The 20,077-nt window shown below is 41.0% G+C and overlaps 1 protein-coding gene across 1 annotated transcript in view; it reads right to left on the reverse strand.

Moving 5' to 3' along the window:
* Positions 1 to 20,077, reverse strand: part of LOC311137366 (protein O-mannosyl-transferase TMTC2-like) — a gene marked incomplete at its 5' end in the record, with an annotated part of 194,745 nt that overhangs the window by 136,128 nt on the left and 38,540 nt on the right. The window lies entirely within an intron of this gene.

Here is a 20,077-nt window from a genome sequence, read left to right on the forward strand (position 1 = left end):
AACACAGGCAAAATCCTAGAGGAAATCCTGGTTCAGTCTGCTTTCCAACAGACACTGGGAGACGAATTCACCTTTCACCAGGACAATAACCTAAAACACAAGGCCAAATCTACACTGGAGTTGCTTACCAAGATGACTTTGAATGTTCCTGAGTGGCCTAGTTACAGTTTTGACTTAAATCGGCTTGAAAATCTATGGCAAGCCTTGAAAATGGCTGTCTAGCAATGATCAACAATCAACTTGAAGAACTTTAAAAGAATAATGGGCAAATATTTTACAATGTGCAAAGTTCTTAGAGGCTTATCCACAAAGACTACCAGCTGTAATCGCCGCCAAAGGTGCTTCTTCAAAGTATTGACTTTGTAGAAGGGGGTATGAATATTTATGTAAATCAGATATTTCTGTATTACATTTTCAAAACATTTTCAAAAATGTCTAAAAACTTTTTTTCACTTTGTCATTATGGGATATTGTGTGTAGATGAGTGAGAACCTTTTATTAATCCATTTTGAATTCAGGCTGTAACACAACAAAATGTGGCATAAGTCAAGAGGTATGAATACTTTTGTAAAGGCACTTCGATACATTTTTTAACTGGTACCGGGCTATCTTCAGACGAGTCTTGTGGAGCTTGTGGGCACCCTAAAGCAAAACAACCGACACGTACGTGTTCGTGAGAGACTCATATTTCCATATTAGTTTGTAGGCCAAACTGTTCAGACGCTACAGACAGAAGTTGGCAGATCGGCGGTACCGACTTCAGATGAGTCTTGCGAGGATTGTGGGAGTCCTAGAGAAAAACAACTGACGTACGTGTTTGTGAGAGTCTCATATTTCCATATTAGTTTGTAGGTCAAAGCTTTCGGACACTACAGACTTTTTGTGAGAACACCAATTTTCGGGAAGTCTGCTGGTCTGACAAACACAGATGTAGCTCTGCCTGGATTGAGACGCAGCCCATGCACAAAAAACAGATATCTTAAACAGACAGATTTTGATGGGGATTTTTGATTATACTAATTAGATTTCCACGGCGCACGGACATCGACTCTAGGTTAAGTGTTGTGGGTAGACATAGGTCAGTGGTTTCCACTGTTGTATCTCAGGTGGTTTCCTTTGGGGGTCAATCCACTTCCTGAGGGTGTAATTCAACATGCAGGCCCTCCTGAGAGAAATTATACTCAAAGACCCAAACACCTGTCTGCTCCCTGTTGACATACTGTATGATGAGACAGGCTGCAAGACAGTTGTGTAGGGAGACGTGTACACGGGTCTAATGTATGGCCATGCCAGACAGGGAAGATAAATGGACTCGGTCATGCAAGTGCTCATTGTGATGCTGGGTTGAACATCTGTGGAAAGATTAGCCAAACAATCTTTCAATTCAATTTGTAATTGGATGATTTTGAGTGTTTACCAAATGCATTTAACTGCTTAGCTCTTAAGAATCTTACTGACAGGCAGCTCTGGCAGCAGACAAATAGGCTTTATCCAATGCCTCCTATCCTATGCTCTGGAGGAAGGATGTTATCCATCTTATCATTTAGTCATGGCCAGTCTGTCTGTCTCTCTCTCTCTCTGACCCATGTCTAAACAGTCTACTAGACAATCCGGACAGTTTTAGTGGGGCTCATCCTGCTCCTCCACAGCCTTATTCACAACAGGATAAGTTTTGTCACGCCATGACCTTTTCGGCCAGGGTATAATATATTCATTAAACTTTGTTCCCCTTGTCTTTTGGAGAGCTCTCCTCTCTCTCCTCCCTCATGGATAGGAACATCAATACGGGTGCCCATTTTCTCATCTGCTCGTGCTCTGTTTGCGTGCGAGTCCCATCCTGCCCACCATGGGGCTTTTTTATCATTTGGGCTGGGGGGGTTGTTGACCCAGAGGAGGGCTAAGGGAGGGGATGTGGAGGGAGGCTGACACCAGATGAATGGGAGCAGGACTGTGGAATGCCGGGCCCTAGACACCCATACATGCAGTACATGTGGCAGGGAAGAGGGGTGGGTGGTGGGCCTGTGCCCTGCCATCTCCCTTTCCCTGCCCCCCAGCGCTGAGGGTCTTTAAGAGGCAAGCCGACATTCAGGATGGGCCAGGTCGTGGCACGGCACTGCTGAGCCTTCCTCTTTCCTCTGTCCACGGAAATTTACATCCGGAGCATAAGTGCAGGAAGAGCAACTGAGAAAGAATGCCAGCGGACCAAGAAGGAGCGGATGTTTTTAGTGCTCTGACCTCCGCTAGCACGAGTCTTATTTCAGTCGGTGGCATTCAAAAGAGCTGTAGGAGTAACATTACCTTCTATTCATCTTCCTGCTATGGCCAATCGTCCTGCATCTGCTGGTGCATAAGGACACAACGAGGCCATGGCTTATCACTCTACTGATCACTCCGGGAGGGATTGTGATTACCTAGTGATTTCTGAGAGCTCAGTGCAATCTATCAACATAAGAGCCATGATAGCTTATCAATTACAATAGGCCAAGGAGCCATGAGCGAGAGAGAGCTAACTAGGGGTTTAAACTATTCATACCTAGCCATCACCATGTCTTGAGACATCTTAAGACATGTTAGTGAAGACGTCTTGAGACATCTTAAGACGTCTTAAAAAGTGAAGACGTGTCGCATCTTAAAGATGTCTCAAGACGTCTTAAAATATACTACTTTTTTAAGACGCTGTAAGTAGTATTGCTATGGTTTAATTATTTACTTACTGATTCAAAACAGCAATGTCTCAAGATGTCTTGAGACACAGGTGATGGCTGGGTATGTCATATTCCCAATATCCTGTTTATGTAGATGAGGTGAAAAACCCTGCCATCCTTTTAAACTTCAGGGCAGTCACATTGTGATGATTAGTGTAATGTGGATGGCACAGAAACTGCTACGACACACTAACACATTTGCTCATTTGATACAAGTGCACCCTCTGAAATCGGATGCTGCATGTATCCACCCCTTGTTTTTCCAGAGGCAACAACACCACAGATCGGTGGCATATGTGGCATATCCACATGTGCACATATTTATTATGCAAATTAGGGGGGTTTCGAGCAGGATGCGGCCCTGTGTGATCTCATTAGATTGAGTCACTACAGGCCTGTGTTGACATATGCCTCCCACCCTACACCTTATTACTTCCCCATTAGGGTTCCGGGCTTAATTGAAGGCACATGTGCATGGAGCCCCCATTGGAGAAGACCATATTGAGCGAAGGCTCCCAGTGCAACAGTGGAGGGCCAGGCCGCTTAACATTGAGTGGTTCCCCATTCCCCACTCTAATGGTATCCATTGCGGCCTAGCTCTGATAATGCTGCCTTTAACTCAGTGTTTGTTCTCAGATAGTCAAGGGAAAACAAACACGCTAGGCTTGGACAAGTTTCATCTGGTCAAGGTCTAGTAATCGGGTACCAACCAGATAATGGAGTATTTACTGGTGAGCAAGAGTAGACTCCAAACCGAGCTACAGCCGCCTTATTCCATATTGCATATCATGTTTAACATGGAATATACAGTATATTTGTTCAGGTTTGTAAACACAAATGTTTGTATATAGAGTCAGATGTATTGGAAAGAGATTTAGTAAATAAAAATAAATAAATCTAAGTATAAAACAAATGAGGAAGAAATGATCTGGTCCATCTCCTTGCCCTTCAGGCCTTCATTAATGCAAAGCAACCGAGGAGCGCCGCTCTCGTGTGAGACTGCAGAGTCTAGTAATCCTATAAACATGTTTAAAAAGGAACCCAAATAGCCACGTAAGTGTTTTTAAATGTTTTGTCTTCCACATGGTGACAATTTGCATTTTTGTGAAGGAGCTCATTTATGCATTTAACATTTTTACAGCCACCAAATCACAAAAACCACATGGCCTTCCTGGTAAGCAGTTGTACTTTTACTGCCTTTTTACTTCACCATTTACTTTTCCATTTATATAATGCTGAATTCCTCAGTGTAGAAATTAAAACAAATAAACAACATGTTGGTCAGACAGTTGATGGCGTGACAGCTATTTAAGTCCTGCCATGAGCTTAGTTAAAAAAAAACTGTGTTGGCCAATAAAAATAAGTTGTTTAAATACAATTAATGGAAAACTATTGGTGAGAAGCTATAACAAAGCAGGCTTAATCGTCACAGAGTCTAACAGCGTCGGGTCACATACCACGCAAAACCACTACATTTTAGCAGGCTTGCCACTAGCAAACAGGCTAAAGAAGTCATCTGGTTTCATTTCACATTTACATTTTAGTCATTTAGCAGGCGCTCTTATCCAGAGCGATTTTCAGTAGTGAGTGCATACATTTTTGTACCTTTTCGTAATGGTCCCCCAAGGGAATCGTGCCCACAACCCTGGTGTTGCAAGCGCCATGCTCTACCAACTGAGCCACACGGAAACCAATGGTTTCAACGCAACAACGCAGCTAGTGCTGTTAACTGTGCGTATAGTTGATCAGACAAGGGGGCAAACCATGCCAACCCCTCTGACTTCAGTTTCCTGATCCCTTCACATTGTCTTCACTGCAGTATTATATCAATGTGTTATGAAATAGTTAATACAATTCTTGGGTAATTTACCTCACTTCATTCAGCCGGCTTAATCGAATCACAGACCTAGATATACTGCAACAGTCAGCACAAATCATTCAGTAAAACAACATTTGAGGGGTTTTAAATGAGGAGAGCTGAATATTGATTTTGCAATATCAATAGTATTGAACTGTCCTGGGAAAAACTACGCAGAATCAATTGTCTATGATTGATGTGCTTTGCCTAATGGATTATCCCTGCGATGATGAAGAAGGATTGCATTATCGGAAACCGACCCTGTTTCGAGGGCAGGCCTGTCAGCAGAACAGCTAGCTGCTTGTCTTGATTAGCTAGCCAAAACAGTGTGGTGGGATTTAGCTAGGATATTTTATTTATCTCAATCTTTCCCAGGTTGTACAAGTTTGATCAAGTTTGATCTAAATAAGATTTAGTGTGTGTTTCTCCTCAATCCTCAAAACTGTGAATTAGCTCAATTCAGGAGGCAAAAGCCACTGGTCTGATCTGAGCGGAAACCAACAGAAATCCAGATGCCTTTTATTTTATTATTAACCCTAAGCCTGTGGAAGTAAGGGTAGCACATAACTACGCACGATTGGTCTAGGGCGATTTCCTGGTTTTCGTACTCTTATTTTCTTGATGGTGGGTTATAAAAGTTTACCAGAAGTCAGATCTGATATAGCAGAAAATAAAAAACCAAATAAAGTTGGAATAAAGTAGCAGCAATTTCACATGGGTCAGGTAATCAAATCCATTCCTTTCATAATAGGACTTTTCTGCCCACTGATACCTCAAAGAATCCACTCTGAATGTATTAAACTATGCCATATGCCATTGCCAGCAAACGTCCCTGAGCTAGCCTAGCAAAAATGAAAACATTTGAGTGCTTTTTTAAGGAAAGGTGCCCTGCACAGCCAGCCCCAGGAAGTGGCCATTTCCCATTGTCAAATATGCTCCTTTGATGTTCTCACAAAGTATATTTCCTGATGAGCACCAGAACAACAGGGGACCATATGGCTAAGACGTACTGTTAGCATGGATAAACCCAAGCCACAGAGGGAACACTTCAGTTTATTTCAGCCGGCAAGGCAGTCTTGATAAATCATGGGATTAGCGGAGAAATCTTCTGCCACATCAGACTGACTCTTCCTTGTCTTGCTGGTCATGACGATTATATTGACGAAAATGAACAAGTTATAAAACATTTCACAAGGGATTGGAAATGCCCCCTCCTAGTATGTTTACTATGAACTGTAGTAAATCAAGCCTGGGGTTGTCATTAAGGTTACATCATATTTCTACTAAATGTGCCTTGTGAATTTAACAGAGTGGGTAGGGCACAACCGGAGGGCTCGACAGAAGTTTTAGAAATTAACATGCTCTCCGGCATCATGAAAGAGGGGAAAAAAGCCTCCAACATGTGGGTGACACATCAAACGTCTTCCCTTCTTAAAGAAAGGCCCCATAATAAGCCTTTCACATGTAGAGGGATTTATGGGTGCAATGTCAGCCATGTTAGAACTAAGAGACAGAGGGCATATACTGTATTATGTTGCAGACGTGTTTATTATGATATCCAGACTTCTGAGGAAATTTTTTGGCTCTCTCTTTCAGCAGAGCCACAGTATAATGTCTCCAGATCTGAGCTCGATCAAAACCCAAGCACCCATTTCTAGCCACACTCACTAACATTTTTGTGGTCAGTGATGCAGGGGATTCAACAATCAATAGCAGTGATGTGGGTGGGATGCCTGTTCAGTATTGTTAACCCTATCAGTCCCGAGATCCCAGCAAAAATCGGCTTTTCATTTATCTGACTTTCATTTATCTGCACGCCCTTATATTTAGCCTCACAATTAAGTGTTTTACCATTTTCTTTTCAGGACAACCAGGGCTAAGTATAACACAAAACTATTTGACATAAACAGCTGCATTCATGAGTTTTATTGACAGCTTGTGAGCATCAAAGAGCAAAACATGTTACATGTGCGTGTTCGTGAGCGTCTCAGCTTTTTTAGATAGCTTTTAATAGTTTGTAGCTCAAACCATTCGGACTCTACAGACGTTTTTGTATAAAAGACACGCCCCCAGCCCCTTCGGGATCTGTCCTCCTGTCTCACAAACACCGCTCTAGCTCAGCCCCCGTTAATCACACAGACTAATGGTTGGTATCTACAGATGCAAAATAAATAGACTTTTCCAAATGGTACGACCCAGAAGTCTGTAGCTCAAACGCACAATGTTTAATAGGGGTTAGAAGTCCAAAACACGCCGGCGATACAGTAGGAAGCTGGCATTCAGATTTTTATTTTGCAACACGTGGCCTTTAATTCAATTCGACTTAACAAAATGACACAATTACTTGTGAAGTCTTTTATACAGCAAAATACCCTCCAGAAATACCAATTTACAAAAGCAAGACCAATTTATGCATGTAAAGGACCCCCTTTAGCTTTTATAAGAAAGAAAATGAATTCTGGAATTTTGTTTATCCTTACACCCGAATGAATTCACGGACCTACCTACTCAACACTGCCCATAATCGTCAGCACAATATCGCAATACCCCAAAACCCTCAGCAACATGAAATAAAGCACCTCCCTTTCCTCTTCTACTTCTTCACACATTCACAACCACAAAGGGACTGGCATTCATTGCATTTCTGGAATACTTGCTGGTGGCATATTGTAGGTGGAGTGTACAAGGCAGAGGGAGGGAACGCAGTGGGACAAGCCCCCAGCAAGGGGGACACAGAGACAAGCAGAGCACTGCCCAGAAGCTGGCTCTGTGAACAAAGAGCTGAGTGGAGCTCTCCATCGGCCAGGGAGGGAAAAGGAAAGCCGGTCCTATTGCCCACGCACTGAGGCCCGGCTTTAGAAAGCTACTGGAGCAGGTCCATGTGTGGTCCATTATCACACCACCACCACCCTCAATGGGAAGACGGATGCCCCCTTGTTGTTCTCCCCAAACCTGGTAAGAAAGGGCCAGGAAACAAAGGAACAGTGGCCATTGAGTGTGAGAGGGAACCAGAGCCATTGATTAGGGGCCATAAGAGCATGCCTGCGTGGGCTTCCTCTCCTTCAGGGGAAGACAATGGGACTGACAGGTGCTTGAGGAGGACAGAGAGGACACAGAAAGGGGTCAGAGTGTGGAGGTAGCTGGGCAGCAAACGGCACAGACAAACTCCTACGGAACAACTGTCTCTCTGATGAGAGCACCACAGGAATCTATGTCTTGCATTTTGTGTAACTTGTTTAGAAAGGACACAAACAATGGAACCCTACCAGGTAAACACAACAACAAACTCTCTTCAAACACTTTTCTATTGTCTACAGATACATCTGGGAATGAAGGGTGTTTATTCAGTCATGGTCAATCTGGAATCATAAAACACTGCCTTTAACGCAACTCAGCATAACCAATGTTCCACGATCACACTCAAGCACTCTCTCGTGTCACCATGAATATAAGACCTCATCCCTTCCACATTCATCTGTCTCACGTCTTGGTCTGAATGCTGCAAAAAGAACAGCAGGAAACAGATGGATCCATGTCCTTCTCACATCAAAAGATAGAAGTGGCCAAACCGACCCCTCCATGTCTCTTAAAACACACAGACCTATCTACGTCAGCTCTCTCACTGTTTCCAGGTCAGCCTGCCAAGACGTATAACAGCCTAACAGTTCATAGGATCAGAGATCATGGGAACACAGGAAAGAACAAGAGGACACTGACGTCACTCCACTGCCCTGCCGTGATCAGTCATCCAGTCAGCCAGGTTTTACACAACAGGCTTTGTGCCATTTTATCTGCTGCTTACACACAACCCCGGCCTGCGGTACGTGCTTCATGATGTATCTCAAACTGTCAGAGAGGATCCTGCTACACTGGGCACATAAGCACAAATACTTTGAACATCAGTCAACAGCTTGTTACAGCCGATGACAGAGGGATGACATGTTGTTCGAATGCACATGGAGTACGCGTGGAGGGCTTAGTGTGGAAGTCTTACAGTATTTCCAGGTCCATGGAACATGGGGTTGTCCAGGAAAGGTTCAGATAAGGGTAAAGAAGTAACTCAACACTACCAGAAGAAGAGAAGAATTTCTCAACTGTAGGCGTGTGCATCTCCCAAAGGCGTGGAGGCGAGTGGATCTCCCAAGATGAGGCAAAATACACTGTAAATGAATCAAAACCAAGACAAGAGCCGTGCTCTCACTGGACCCTTTAACTCGATGTAAAATCAACAAGTCTAAGAATAGGGGTGGTGAGTTGACCATTAGAACATCTGGAAATATCACTGTTAGGGTCCGTCTCCCGCGACCGTAAAGTGTGCTGCGTGTGTACTGAGAGGTAAACTAGTAAAGGTGTCTGTAGTAAAATGGTCCTACTGTGTACACACTTTGATTCCTTGTAATTGTAAAGAGGATAAGTGCAAAGACAGTTTACGACAGAAGGACAGTAAAACAGCGTAGTGTAATGTTATGGGGAGGATGACTACCCAGGTATACAGCATCTAGGCGCGATGTTGAAAAGAATTACAAAAAACAATATGTCACAGAGTAACAGGTTCTCCCACTGTGCTAAGTCAAACACAGCCCTTGTGAGACAGAGAAGCATCAGACATCAATGCAACACAATCTGACCAATTAGGACTGTGATAAACTGATAAAGGATTTTGTGATGAATTTATCCGTCAAGTCATAATAATTTGTTAATCCCAATAGACCATATTAATGAAGGTCATTAAACGATGACAGTAAATTAAAACAGTAAAAAAAATGTAATTATCATTATCATGAAAACAATTTCACTGAATATATTTTCTGCTTTGAAACTACCCTCTGTGATAACATAGCTACATCGCTTGTCTCGCTCTTCCTCTCATAAAATGGATAAGCCTGGGATATGTCTTATCACACCATTAAGACAAGAGACTTTAAATAAGACAACTAGAGCCAGCCATGATGAAACACAGCCCTAGTCCATCTGTGTGACTTAAGAAAACACTGGACGATTACTACAGCCTTATTTAATCTCTCCACCTCATGATAATTTGTCCGGGAATCACATCTCTATCTCTACAGAGATAAAGATGGGACATCAAGAATGTAAACAAAGTGGAGATCAAAGTTGTTTTAGTTTAGCTGGCTCCAATATATTACAGAAAGCTGAAAACATCTGTCCAGGAATTTGTCCAATTAGTGAATTGCAATATCAGGTACAGTATGTCAAAAGATATTTGGCAGTGCATCCTATTCACAAAGAAGCAGTGCATTTAAAGAGAGCAATACTGCATTCAACACCACAAGTAATATTTCATGAGCATATTATATACTACTAAATAATCTATATTGTGCACAAAATAAACTGCATGCATGGTCCAATTCTTGTCTTCCTCTCTAATCACTTACGGAAAAATAATTTGTTATTGCAGGTGGCCTCATTGGACCTCATCATTATTCCTTGAAAGTACCTACTAAAGAATACACAACTTTCAATATCTAAATAATATAATGTTTTTATTCTTTGTTCTACTTAAGGTACCACAGAGGCAGCTTTTCATGATGAAAACGTTGTATTTATAAACCTGCATGCATTCTCATATTAGGAATAAATCAGTTGCATGTGTTAAAAATGCTTTGAATAAATACATTCATGGAAGTACAGTGCCTTCAGAAAGTATTCACACCACTTGACTTTTTCAAAATGTTGTTGTGTTACAGCCTGATTACATTTAGATGTTTTAGCACTGGCCCATCCCAGCTAACAAGGAACGTAACTGAGACATTTGTAACATTCCCCTTAAGTCTTCCAGAGGTACTGAATGTCATTGCCCATTTGGGACAGTATAGGCACATTCATAACGTTTCTAATAAGTATTATAGAGGTTATAAATATCAGGTCGCTATACAGACATCATGAGAACATTAAAAACGTTCCTTGGTAGTCCATGAAAGGTTCTGAATATCATGTTATTTTGGCGATATCCTAGGAAAATTTCATAACGTTACATTTAGAGCTATGGTTTGTCTTCATATAACGTTACAATCGTAATGATAGAAATACATTTTGGAACATCGTCTGTAAGTTCCACAATAACATTATCAAGACTTATGTGGGGACTAAAATAACTTTGTGGTCACGTCCTGGAACGTAATTTTGTTAGCTGGGATAATGTCAAAGTGGAATTATGTTTTTCTAAATAAAAAAAATAAAAAAATGAAAAGCTGAAATGTCTTGAGTCAATAAGTATTCAACTCCTTTGTTATGGCATGCCTAAATAAGTTCAGGAGTACAACTTTGCTTAACAAGTCACATAATAAGTTGCATGGACTCACTCTCTGTGCAATAATAGTGTTTAACATGATTTTTGAATAACTACCCCATCTCTGTACCCCACACATACAATTATCTGTAAGGTCCCTCAGTCGAGCAGTGAATTTCAAACACAGATTCAACCACAAAGACCAGGGAGGTTTTCCAATTCCCCTATTGGTAGATGGGTAAAAAATACACTGTAAACCCGGACAGTTAAATTCACTGATTTATTTGATTGAGGGCCACACAATATTGGTGAAGTAGTTGTGCTAAATTGACACTTTTGTGTGACTACAACGTTTATTTAATTTTTGGGTGCACAAAACTTTCATTTTATTATTGACATGAACAGCATAACATGTTTTAAGTTAAAGCGGCTTGTGATAATCGTTTTTGCAAGAAGTAAACCCAATGAGTTTGTACAGACGTTTGGCGATAAACGTTAACAGACGTCATCAACGTGGGTAACGTGCTGTATGTCATTAGTAAAACATTTAATTCAACATGGCGGTCTTCAGTTGTCAAAATTGATAGCTAGCTAGCTAACTTTGATCATTTTTACGAACAGTCGTCTGATGTGTTGGAGAATCTTAAAACTTAGAAAGAAGAAACATATCATGGAATGTATCTATTGTTAAGTATAATTGTAGATTTACCAAGTAGTTGGTTTTCGAGTCAACAGCTGTGAATCATTCAAATATCTTGGCGCTTAGCAAGTGAGCCAATCAGATGCCAGCTGAGCGCGAGAGTCTAGAAAAAGTTAAATTGCCTTGGCTGTTCGTGATTGACCAGAGAACCTGTTTAATCTCATAAAAGAGGGAAAGGACCTGAACCTGACAGTGCAGCTTGTCACGGTCAATTAAATCTTTCAATTTTTTTCATGCATAATTATAGAATACTTCATAGAGGTTGTCAATCGGATCCAAGGATCCAGATAGTGGGCGCAAAGGAGCAGGCATTTACGTTCCTGAATTTGATGTGCAGATATGTAGAAGACTAACAGGTGAACTGTCAGTATACTCAGTTGAACTGTTGTTGGCGATAATAGTTGCACTCCAGTGGGTGGAGGACGTACAACCTGTTAGAATTATAGTATGCTCTGTCTGTATTGAATAGTTTATCATCTGGTAAATCTAACAGGAGTGACCTACTATTGGAGGTATTAATGTTATTATGGAGAATTGAGAGACAATTAAGAATTAAGGAATTAAGGAGAATTAAGGACAACAAAGTCAAGGTATTGGAGTGGCCATCACAAAGCCCTGACCTCAAGCCTATAGAAAATTTTTGGGCAGAACTGAAAAAGCGTGTGCGAGCAAGGAGGCCTACAAACCTCACTCAGTTACACCAGCTCACCCAACTTATTGTGGGAAGCTTGTGGAAGGCTACCCGACACGTTGACCCAAGTTAAACAATTTAAAGGCAATGCCACCAAATACTAATTGAGTGTATGTAAACTTCTGACCCACTGGAAATGTGATGAAAGAAATAAAAGCTGAAATAAATAATTCTCTCTACTATTATTCTGACTTTTCACATTCTTAAAATAAAGTGGTGATCCTAACTGACCTAAAACAGGGCATTTTTTACTAGGATTAAATGTCAGGAATTGTGAAAAACTTAGTTTAAATGTATTTGGCTAAGGTTTATGTAAACTTCCGACTTCAACTGTAGGTAGGAGGATTTAGACATGTAAACCGTGATTGACCACACACTCCAGCACAGTAGGTGGCGGCATGCACCTTTAACGGACCACCATTATATCATAGAAGAAGAGGTTGTCAATCGTTTTAATATACATATTATTTTCTGAAACATGGCTTCAAAAACACATCAATTCACTAGGCTAGCTACCTACCTAGATAGCTACGTTAGCTAACGTTAACCTAGCCAGTGCAGTGCACAGTAACGTTAGCTAGCTAAATTGGTTCACTAACTTATTACTTAAACGTGGCCGTTGCGCTGGCGCTATCATTCTTTGCCATGAGGTTTGAAGACAATATGAGGTGGTTAGCTAGCTAACTTAGCTGGGTAGTGAAACAAAATGAAAGTTTCTGATTTTAACTAGCACTAGCTAGTTAGCAAAGTAAGCTAACAATCTAGCTAGTAACGAAGTGCATGAATTAGTAAAGTGGCTGTGGTTTGTGTGTGTGTGCTGTCTTAACACGTGCGCATGCAGTCATATGCATGTTGCCGAGAAAACGTAGCATACATTAAGTGTTGAATGTAGCGAGCAGAACATGCACGGTCAGCAACTTATTTCCTCATTGCCAGCTGAATATTCAATGTAAATAGCCATGTGATCTGTCCCCTTCTTTCAAATCCATTATAGAATGTACTCAATGCAATTCAGAGCCCTTATAGAAATGTGAAAATGCACATTTACCTTTTCCACAGCTCTGGCTGACCAACAGTACTTCAACTACATGGCTGGGCCTAGCTACCGAGTGACTAAAGGTAAGCTTGTGATGCCGTGTGCCCCTCATCTCACTCCAGGAATTTTTTTTTTTTTTACATTTTAGGACAGGATTGCTGTAACATTTGTTTGCAGCAGAGTCATTATTCTAGGGTCAGTCCACTTCTGTGTCTCTAAAATTATTGTATCTGCACATTCCAGTCAACCAATGCCCTCAAAATTAATCTGTCACAGTTTCACACTGAGCAGACCAGGGTTGGTAGAGGTGAGAAGCAGGTGTCTTTTATTTGTCCCTTGTATGCCTTCAAGCAACCATATTCCGATTCAACTCTCTTCAGTCACTTAATGGGGCACTTAAAATAACCATGAGACAGTAAAATGTCAATTTAAGAATTGCGATTTTTATACCGATGTGTACTCGTCCTTTAACACCTACAAGTCTAGGACACACCCAGCTAATGTTCAGTCAGCAGACTTCCGTGATGTGGTCTGTCAGGAAAGTGTAACCCCCCCCCCCAGATGATGAGCCAGAGCAATGTCCTGGCCTGAGATCAGATACACTTGATGCTCCTGAGAATCTGAGTGAAGCTGGTCAATTGACGACTCAGCTCAATAATAATTTAGCCTCTTTATTTCTTAAGATGCAGTCTATTCTACATGTGTCACGGCAGGAGATCGTCAACAGCCCACATGTGAAGGAATTCCTTTACTTCTGGCCCACTCTGCGTTTGGAGTCACAGGTAAGATCTTTATTTTTTCAAACATCTGCAGATATAGTATCATAGAATGGCCTTACATGAGTGTCCAACATGGGAACAAATAACTGATACTAATACCATTTATTATTGTCCCGTTTGTCATTTTTGGTTGTAAGTCTATGCAGAGTTCCACAGGATTACAAACCAGGACATGCCAAATACCTTTTACACGGAACTTGACCGCCACGCTCCCCGTTTCCTGACATTGTGTAGACAGAGGGCATCACGGACTGGAATGAGGGCAGAGGCATTGGCTGACATCCTGAGGATTTATGATCTAAAAGGTAGGTCATACAGTATGTAGCCTGTAACATACATTTGAAATGTTTTCATTTTAATCCACACTGAACTTCAAAGGCCAGTTTCCCAGGCACAGATTAAGCCTTGTCTAGAACTAAGAAGCTTTTTCAATGGATAATCTCCATTCACATGCTGTTTTAGTCTAGGACTAGGCTTAATCTGTGTCCGGGAAACCGGGCCCAAATGTACCAGATCAGATTAGACTGCAGTGTCACAAAATGTATAGCACCTATTCCAACTACAACACTAGACGAACCACTGTTCTCCGCGCCCTTCCTGTGTTTCTGCGTGAAGCTGCCTCATGATTCTTCAAGACATGCAGGGTACAGTTGTTTATCTGTACATTTATGTCTTTCCCATGAAGCATCTTCATAACTCCTAGACACAAAAGGAGACCTGTGATTGTTAGATGAAAACAATATGGCAAGACAATGTATACCTAGTATATTTGGTTACATTTCTGAATGTTCTTTTCCTGTTTATCTTGTCCAGCTGGAGGATTCAGATTAACCAGATGTGGGAGATGCAGCGGTAGCCATCCTCACTGTCACCAGTGACAACATACCAAGTCCAGTCCATTTCAACCCTGTCAAGATCACAGTTGTCCTGGAGGTTGAAGTTGTGGTGACCAACCTCTCCAATCTTTTTGAGGCATGATCTACGCCCTAAATTTGAGCTACCCAAAGGAACTCACCAACACCTTCAAATTCATCCAGAAAGTTCTGTGATGGGGGCGTAGATGATAGTAAACTGAAGGCACGGTTCCAGTTCTTGAAGAATTATCTATTGATGCATGTGTAGTGATGCTGTGAGCTTTCAGTGCAGTGTTGTGCTCTCTCTCACGCATTCCCTCTCGTGCTCTCTCTCATTTTGAGGCACACTAACTACTGTATATCTAAGGTCACTATTGATGACACAGACTCTGCTATGCAAATGTCGTGATGTAAACAGTCAGTGGGGTGATTGACACGTGCACACACTCTCACTCTCTTTCACACACACTCACACAGGTACTAGGCCTATCCACTCACTATGTTGCACTTTCAATTTAGGTTTGGACCTACTCTGAACCTCTAAACGAAAGTGCGGAAACTTGCAATGACCCCATTTAAGGAGACAATGATAATTGTAATCACGCACATAATGCAATCAAGATGTTGAGTGTATTGTACTATGTTCTGCTATGTTCATGTGTCCATTTTTCCATGTTATTAATTGTAGTTGGATTTTACAGGGTCAAAGTTACTTTGTACTTTATATTTTTTAAGCTTGCACATTTGTTTCAAGTTGAATAGATTGATTCCCTTAATTTCACATCTTCAGCCTGAGTCTATTTTGAAAATATTCCCCATAAATCTGTTGGAATAAGCTATAAAAAGACTATTCCTCCTTATCTCCTGTGCTCTCTTGTGCTGTCTGCACAGGCATAAGGCCCTAGCAGAGGTTTGGATATAATGACCAGATGGTTATGTCCCCACCCTAACAATGGGACTCGTTGTCCACAGAACGGAACAGAACGGCAGGCTGCCAAGCTCCCGCCTATTCCCCTCTTTGGATTGGTGGCTACGTCTTGTTATTTTAATACTTTTTGGAATATTCAATGAGGGGGGGTTGACATCAACCACCTGTATTTAATGGAGAGCGATGCTTTGCTACTAGCCTCAAGTCATTAATATGCATAGCCGTCTCGAGACAACTCCAATAGTGTTTTTTCCTCAAAGTTGCAGGGATGTCACTTGTCCTACTTATATCAGTACACTCGTAACAACCTAAGCATTATGACACTTTTATTAGATCAAATAAACCTCACGTAGCAAATAAGCCATTAAATTTTTTGTTGACCAAATTCGTCACCCTCTCATTGACCTCTTTTGGCCCATATCCCTCTCGCTTTGCCTCTTTCTCTCTGGCCTAAGCAACCTGTTTACCCTTTATGGAACATGGGCTGTTTTGGAGGGTTGAATATGTTTTTTCACAACTGCACTTTGAAGTTGACCATATGTAATTGTCTAACGTGCAATAGTGTTTATTTTCTTGCTAAACACTTCTGCTTCTGAACTTTTGCTTTTTGAGTGTAGTTAACTCACTGTTTTGTATTTACTGTTTATATTTGAGTGAAGGCTAATTGAAAACATTTAGGTAATCAGTTTCCTCAAAATTTGAGTGGCCAGAACTTATCCGGTTTTACAGTGTAAAAAAGCAGACATTGAATATCCCTTTGAGCATGGTGAAGTTATTAATCACACTTTGGATGGTGTATCAATACACCCAGCCACTACAAAGATACAGGCATCCTTCCTCAGTTGCCCAGGGATTTCACCATGAGGCCAATGGAAGTCTGAACAGAATAAGAATATTCCAAAACATGTACCCTGTTTGCAACAAGGCACTAAAGTAATACTGCAAAAACAGTTGCAAAGCAATTAACTTTTTGTCCTGAATACAAAGTGTTATGTTTGGGGCAAATCCAATACAACACTTTACTGAGTACCACTCTCCATATTTTCAAGCATAGTGGTGGTTTCATCATGTTATGGGGATAAAAAATAAACAGAATGGAGCTAAGCACAGGCAAAATCCTAGAGGAAAACCTGGTTCAGTCTGCTTTCCACCAGACACTGGGAGATTCATTCACCTTTCAGCAGGACAACAGGCCAAATTTACACTGGAGTTGCTTACCAAGAAGACAGTGAATGTTCCTGAGTGGCTGAGTTACAGTTTTGACTTAAATCTGCTTGAAAATCTATGGCAAACTTGAAAATGGTTGTCTAGCAATGATCAACAACAGAGCTTGAAGAATTTGGAAAATAATGATGTGCAAATATTGTACAATCCAGGTGTGCAAAGCTCTTGGAGACTTACCAAGAAAGACTCACAGCTGTATCCGCTGCCAAAGGTGATTCTAAGATGTATTGACTTAATACTTATGTAAATTTGATATTTCTATATTTTATGTTCAATAAATTGGCAAAAACATGTTTTTGTCTTTGTCATTATGGGGTATTGTGTGTAGATGGGTGTATATATATATATATATATATATATATATATATATATATATATTTAATCCATTTTGAATTCATGCTGTAACACAACACAATGTGGAATAAGTCAAGGTGTATGAATACTTTCTAAAGGTACTGTACATAAATTATATCTGGATTCTAATCCCTTTGTTGCTGTGAAAAGGGGAATTCTGGGTCAAGCAGGCTTGGGAATATTTTCCTGTCCCCCTACAGCAGCGCAGTGCAAGACAGGCTGTGATTTTCCAACTAGACAAGCGAACAAACCATCCCTGGCTTCTCTTTCTCTCCCGCAGCTGTCGTCCCTCCCCAATCCACTTCACTCCTCCTCAGACAGACCAGGAACAAACATTGGCACAGTGACCTATAAACCACACCCCCCAAAGGAATTATTTGCCAGCCTTCAAATCAGATTTCTATTGAAAGTCAGCTGCAGCCTGGAGCGATCTTGTGGAGTAACATTGTAGTACATAGGAATGTCCTGAGCAGCCAGCATCAACTAATGAGCTATATTTCTGAGACAAAGACATGGGCTCGTGAGACAGGCCTGCTTTGTTCCATCACTCTGGTCAGCCGGCACTGACCAAGAATCGCAAACCCAGACATGTAAGAACAAATGGTCCCCATGGGGGTCAGAAGGAAAAAAAAACACACCTTGATCTAATTCACCATAATATTTTCTTGATCTAATTCACCATAATGTCCATGGAAGATCTATTTTCCCCTTTTTTCTCTGATATTGTTGAAGAGAGGTGCTTTTATGTGGAATCACATGCACATGGCAGTCGGTGTAGGCCTAAGCAACCAGCTGTCCAACATTCCAGGCTGCCAAGGAAACAACTGCCCAGGCACACGGCACTGCTTTTCTGCTTATTAATCTTCTGAAAGGTTCAAATGGATTAGTGCAACATTTATCAGCCATTTGTTCCAAAATACTACAATACCATGCCTTTCTTCTGACATTGAGACTGCATAAGAATAGAGGGAGATGAATGATCAATATAGAACAGAGCTATGTTTCAGTTGTAGCATGTATCATTCCACATTTGTTTCCATATTTGTTCCTTTGAAATGGACATGAAAGCACATATCAAATAAGACTTCAGTAATGTTTTGTCCTGTGTGACTCATTTGTTTTCTGTAGAGAACAGCTGGGGAGCACAGTGCATGTTGTTACATTCTGTGAGAAATTACCTTAGTTTGTTCCTTGCAAGTGTCAAACTTTTATTCTGTAATCAAATGAAAACCTAGTTACTGCCAGCAACTAAAGATGAAAGTTGGTTTATTTTATTCTCTGGTAGGGACTGCACCTCCACATTTTGTACATGGAAATAATAGATGTTGAATGAGGCTGCAGACTATATTTATTCAGCGTGACTCATTATACCATTTACCAAGGTAGAAGTGACAACTACAAGTAACACAACACCCCTTTTCATGTGGATAGCTTTAACAAGTTCTAAATCACACTGGCAAGTGAGGTTGAGTTGAAAGTGAAAAGAACATAGGAGCACTGCTGTTATACATGCATTGGCATAGCTAAAGTAACAGTACTCTCCTCACCTGAAGAAATGGAAAAGAATGACAGAAATCAGATCCTGATGAAAATGTGGATATAGAATGGAAGTGAATGTATTTGAATTCTGAGTCAGATATTAAATTGTATTTAATTGAAACAAATAAATAAACATGACTCAGCCCTAAGCATATGTAAAACACAAAGATAGTACTGGGGGCAACATTTGCCGATTATAAGAAAAAAGTATAGAAAAAATATATATGTATGAGCTATATTTATGTTGGGTTTTCAAGAGTGAAAATAACAGAAGGCAACATGGCAAGTATTATATGATGCATAAAAACTGAAACTGTCTGGATATAGGCCTTTATACATATTCACAAAATATGTAATGACTCCATGCTGTGCACCAGCAGAATGCTGGACAGGCAACTACTGGAAACAATTAATAGCCTGTTTTATGGCTGTTTTCATTCCAGCTGTGCTGTAACATGGAGACGCCAGTATATTGGGATTGCAAAACAGCTCACTCACTGTGCAATGCAGCATGTGTAGGAAACACCAGCAGCCTCATATTAGAGTTATTACAGTATTATTTCAATTCGGGATGATTACTTATTCACTTTAAGATCTTGCATTCTCTGATTTAGGCTTTGGGCATACAGTATATTGTAATTTCAACATTATGGATCACTATGGTATTTGGTGCACAGAGAAGACGACGGTGGAATTATAAGAGTATAGCCTATAATCTACATTAAGGCAAATAAACATTACACATGCAAACATCCTTCCTCACATGTCTTTCTGGATCCGAGGGACCACCTGTTAGGAGTGATGCTCATTAAGAAACGAGAGGCTGGGAGGTCTGGTGGTCGACTGGGCCAGTGAAACAGTCAAGACTCATCCTAGAGGAATCTAGCAGTAAAACTCTCTCTGGGATATTACTGATACGAGCTCATAAAAACAGGGCATTCTGAGTGACTGAGCAATCATCATCAATTCACAGGGATTTATCACTCTTTGTCCCTGGAGTGTGATTTGGTTTTGTTTGGGTGGATGGCTGGCGGCTTCGGCATGTCAGTCGAGGCTTCCGGCGTTGATAGAAAATCGTTCTGTTTGTGGTGTAAAATGAAAACTTTCTCATCATGCGGACATGGCCGTTTTGAAAACATTCCTCGAAGCCAAGACCTTT

Source organism: Coregonus lavaretus (assembly GCF_964263955.1).
Source record: "Coregonus lavaretus genome assembly, chromosome: 11".
Lineage (NCBI taxonomy): Eukaryota > Metazoa > Chordata > Actinopteri > Salmoniformes > Salmonidae > Coregonus > Coregonus lavaretus.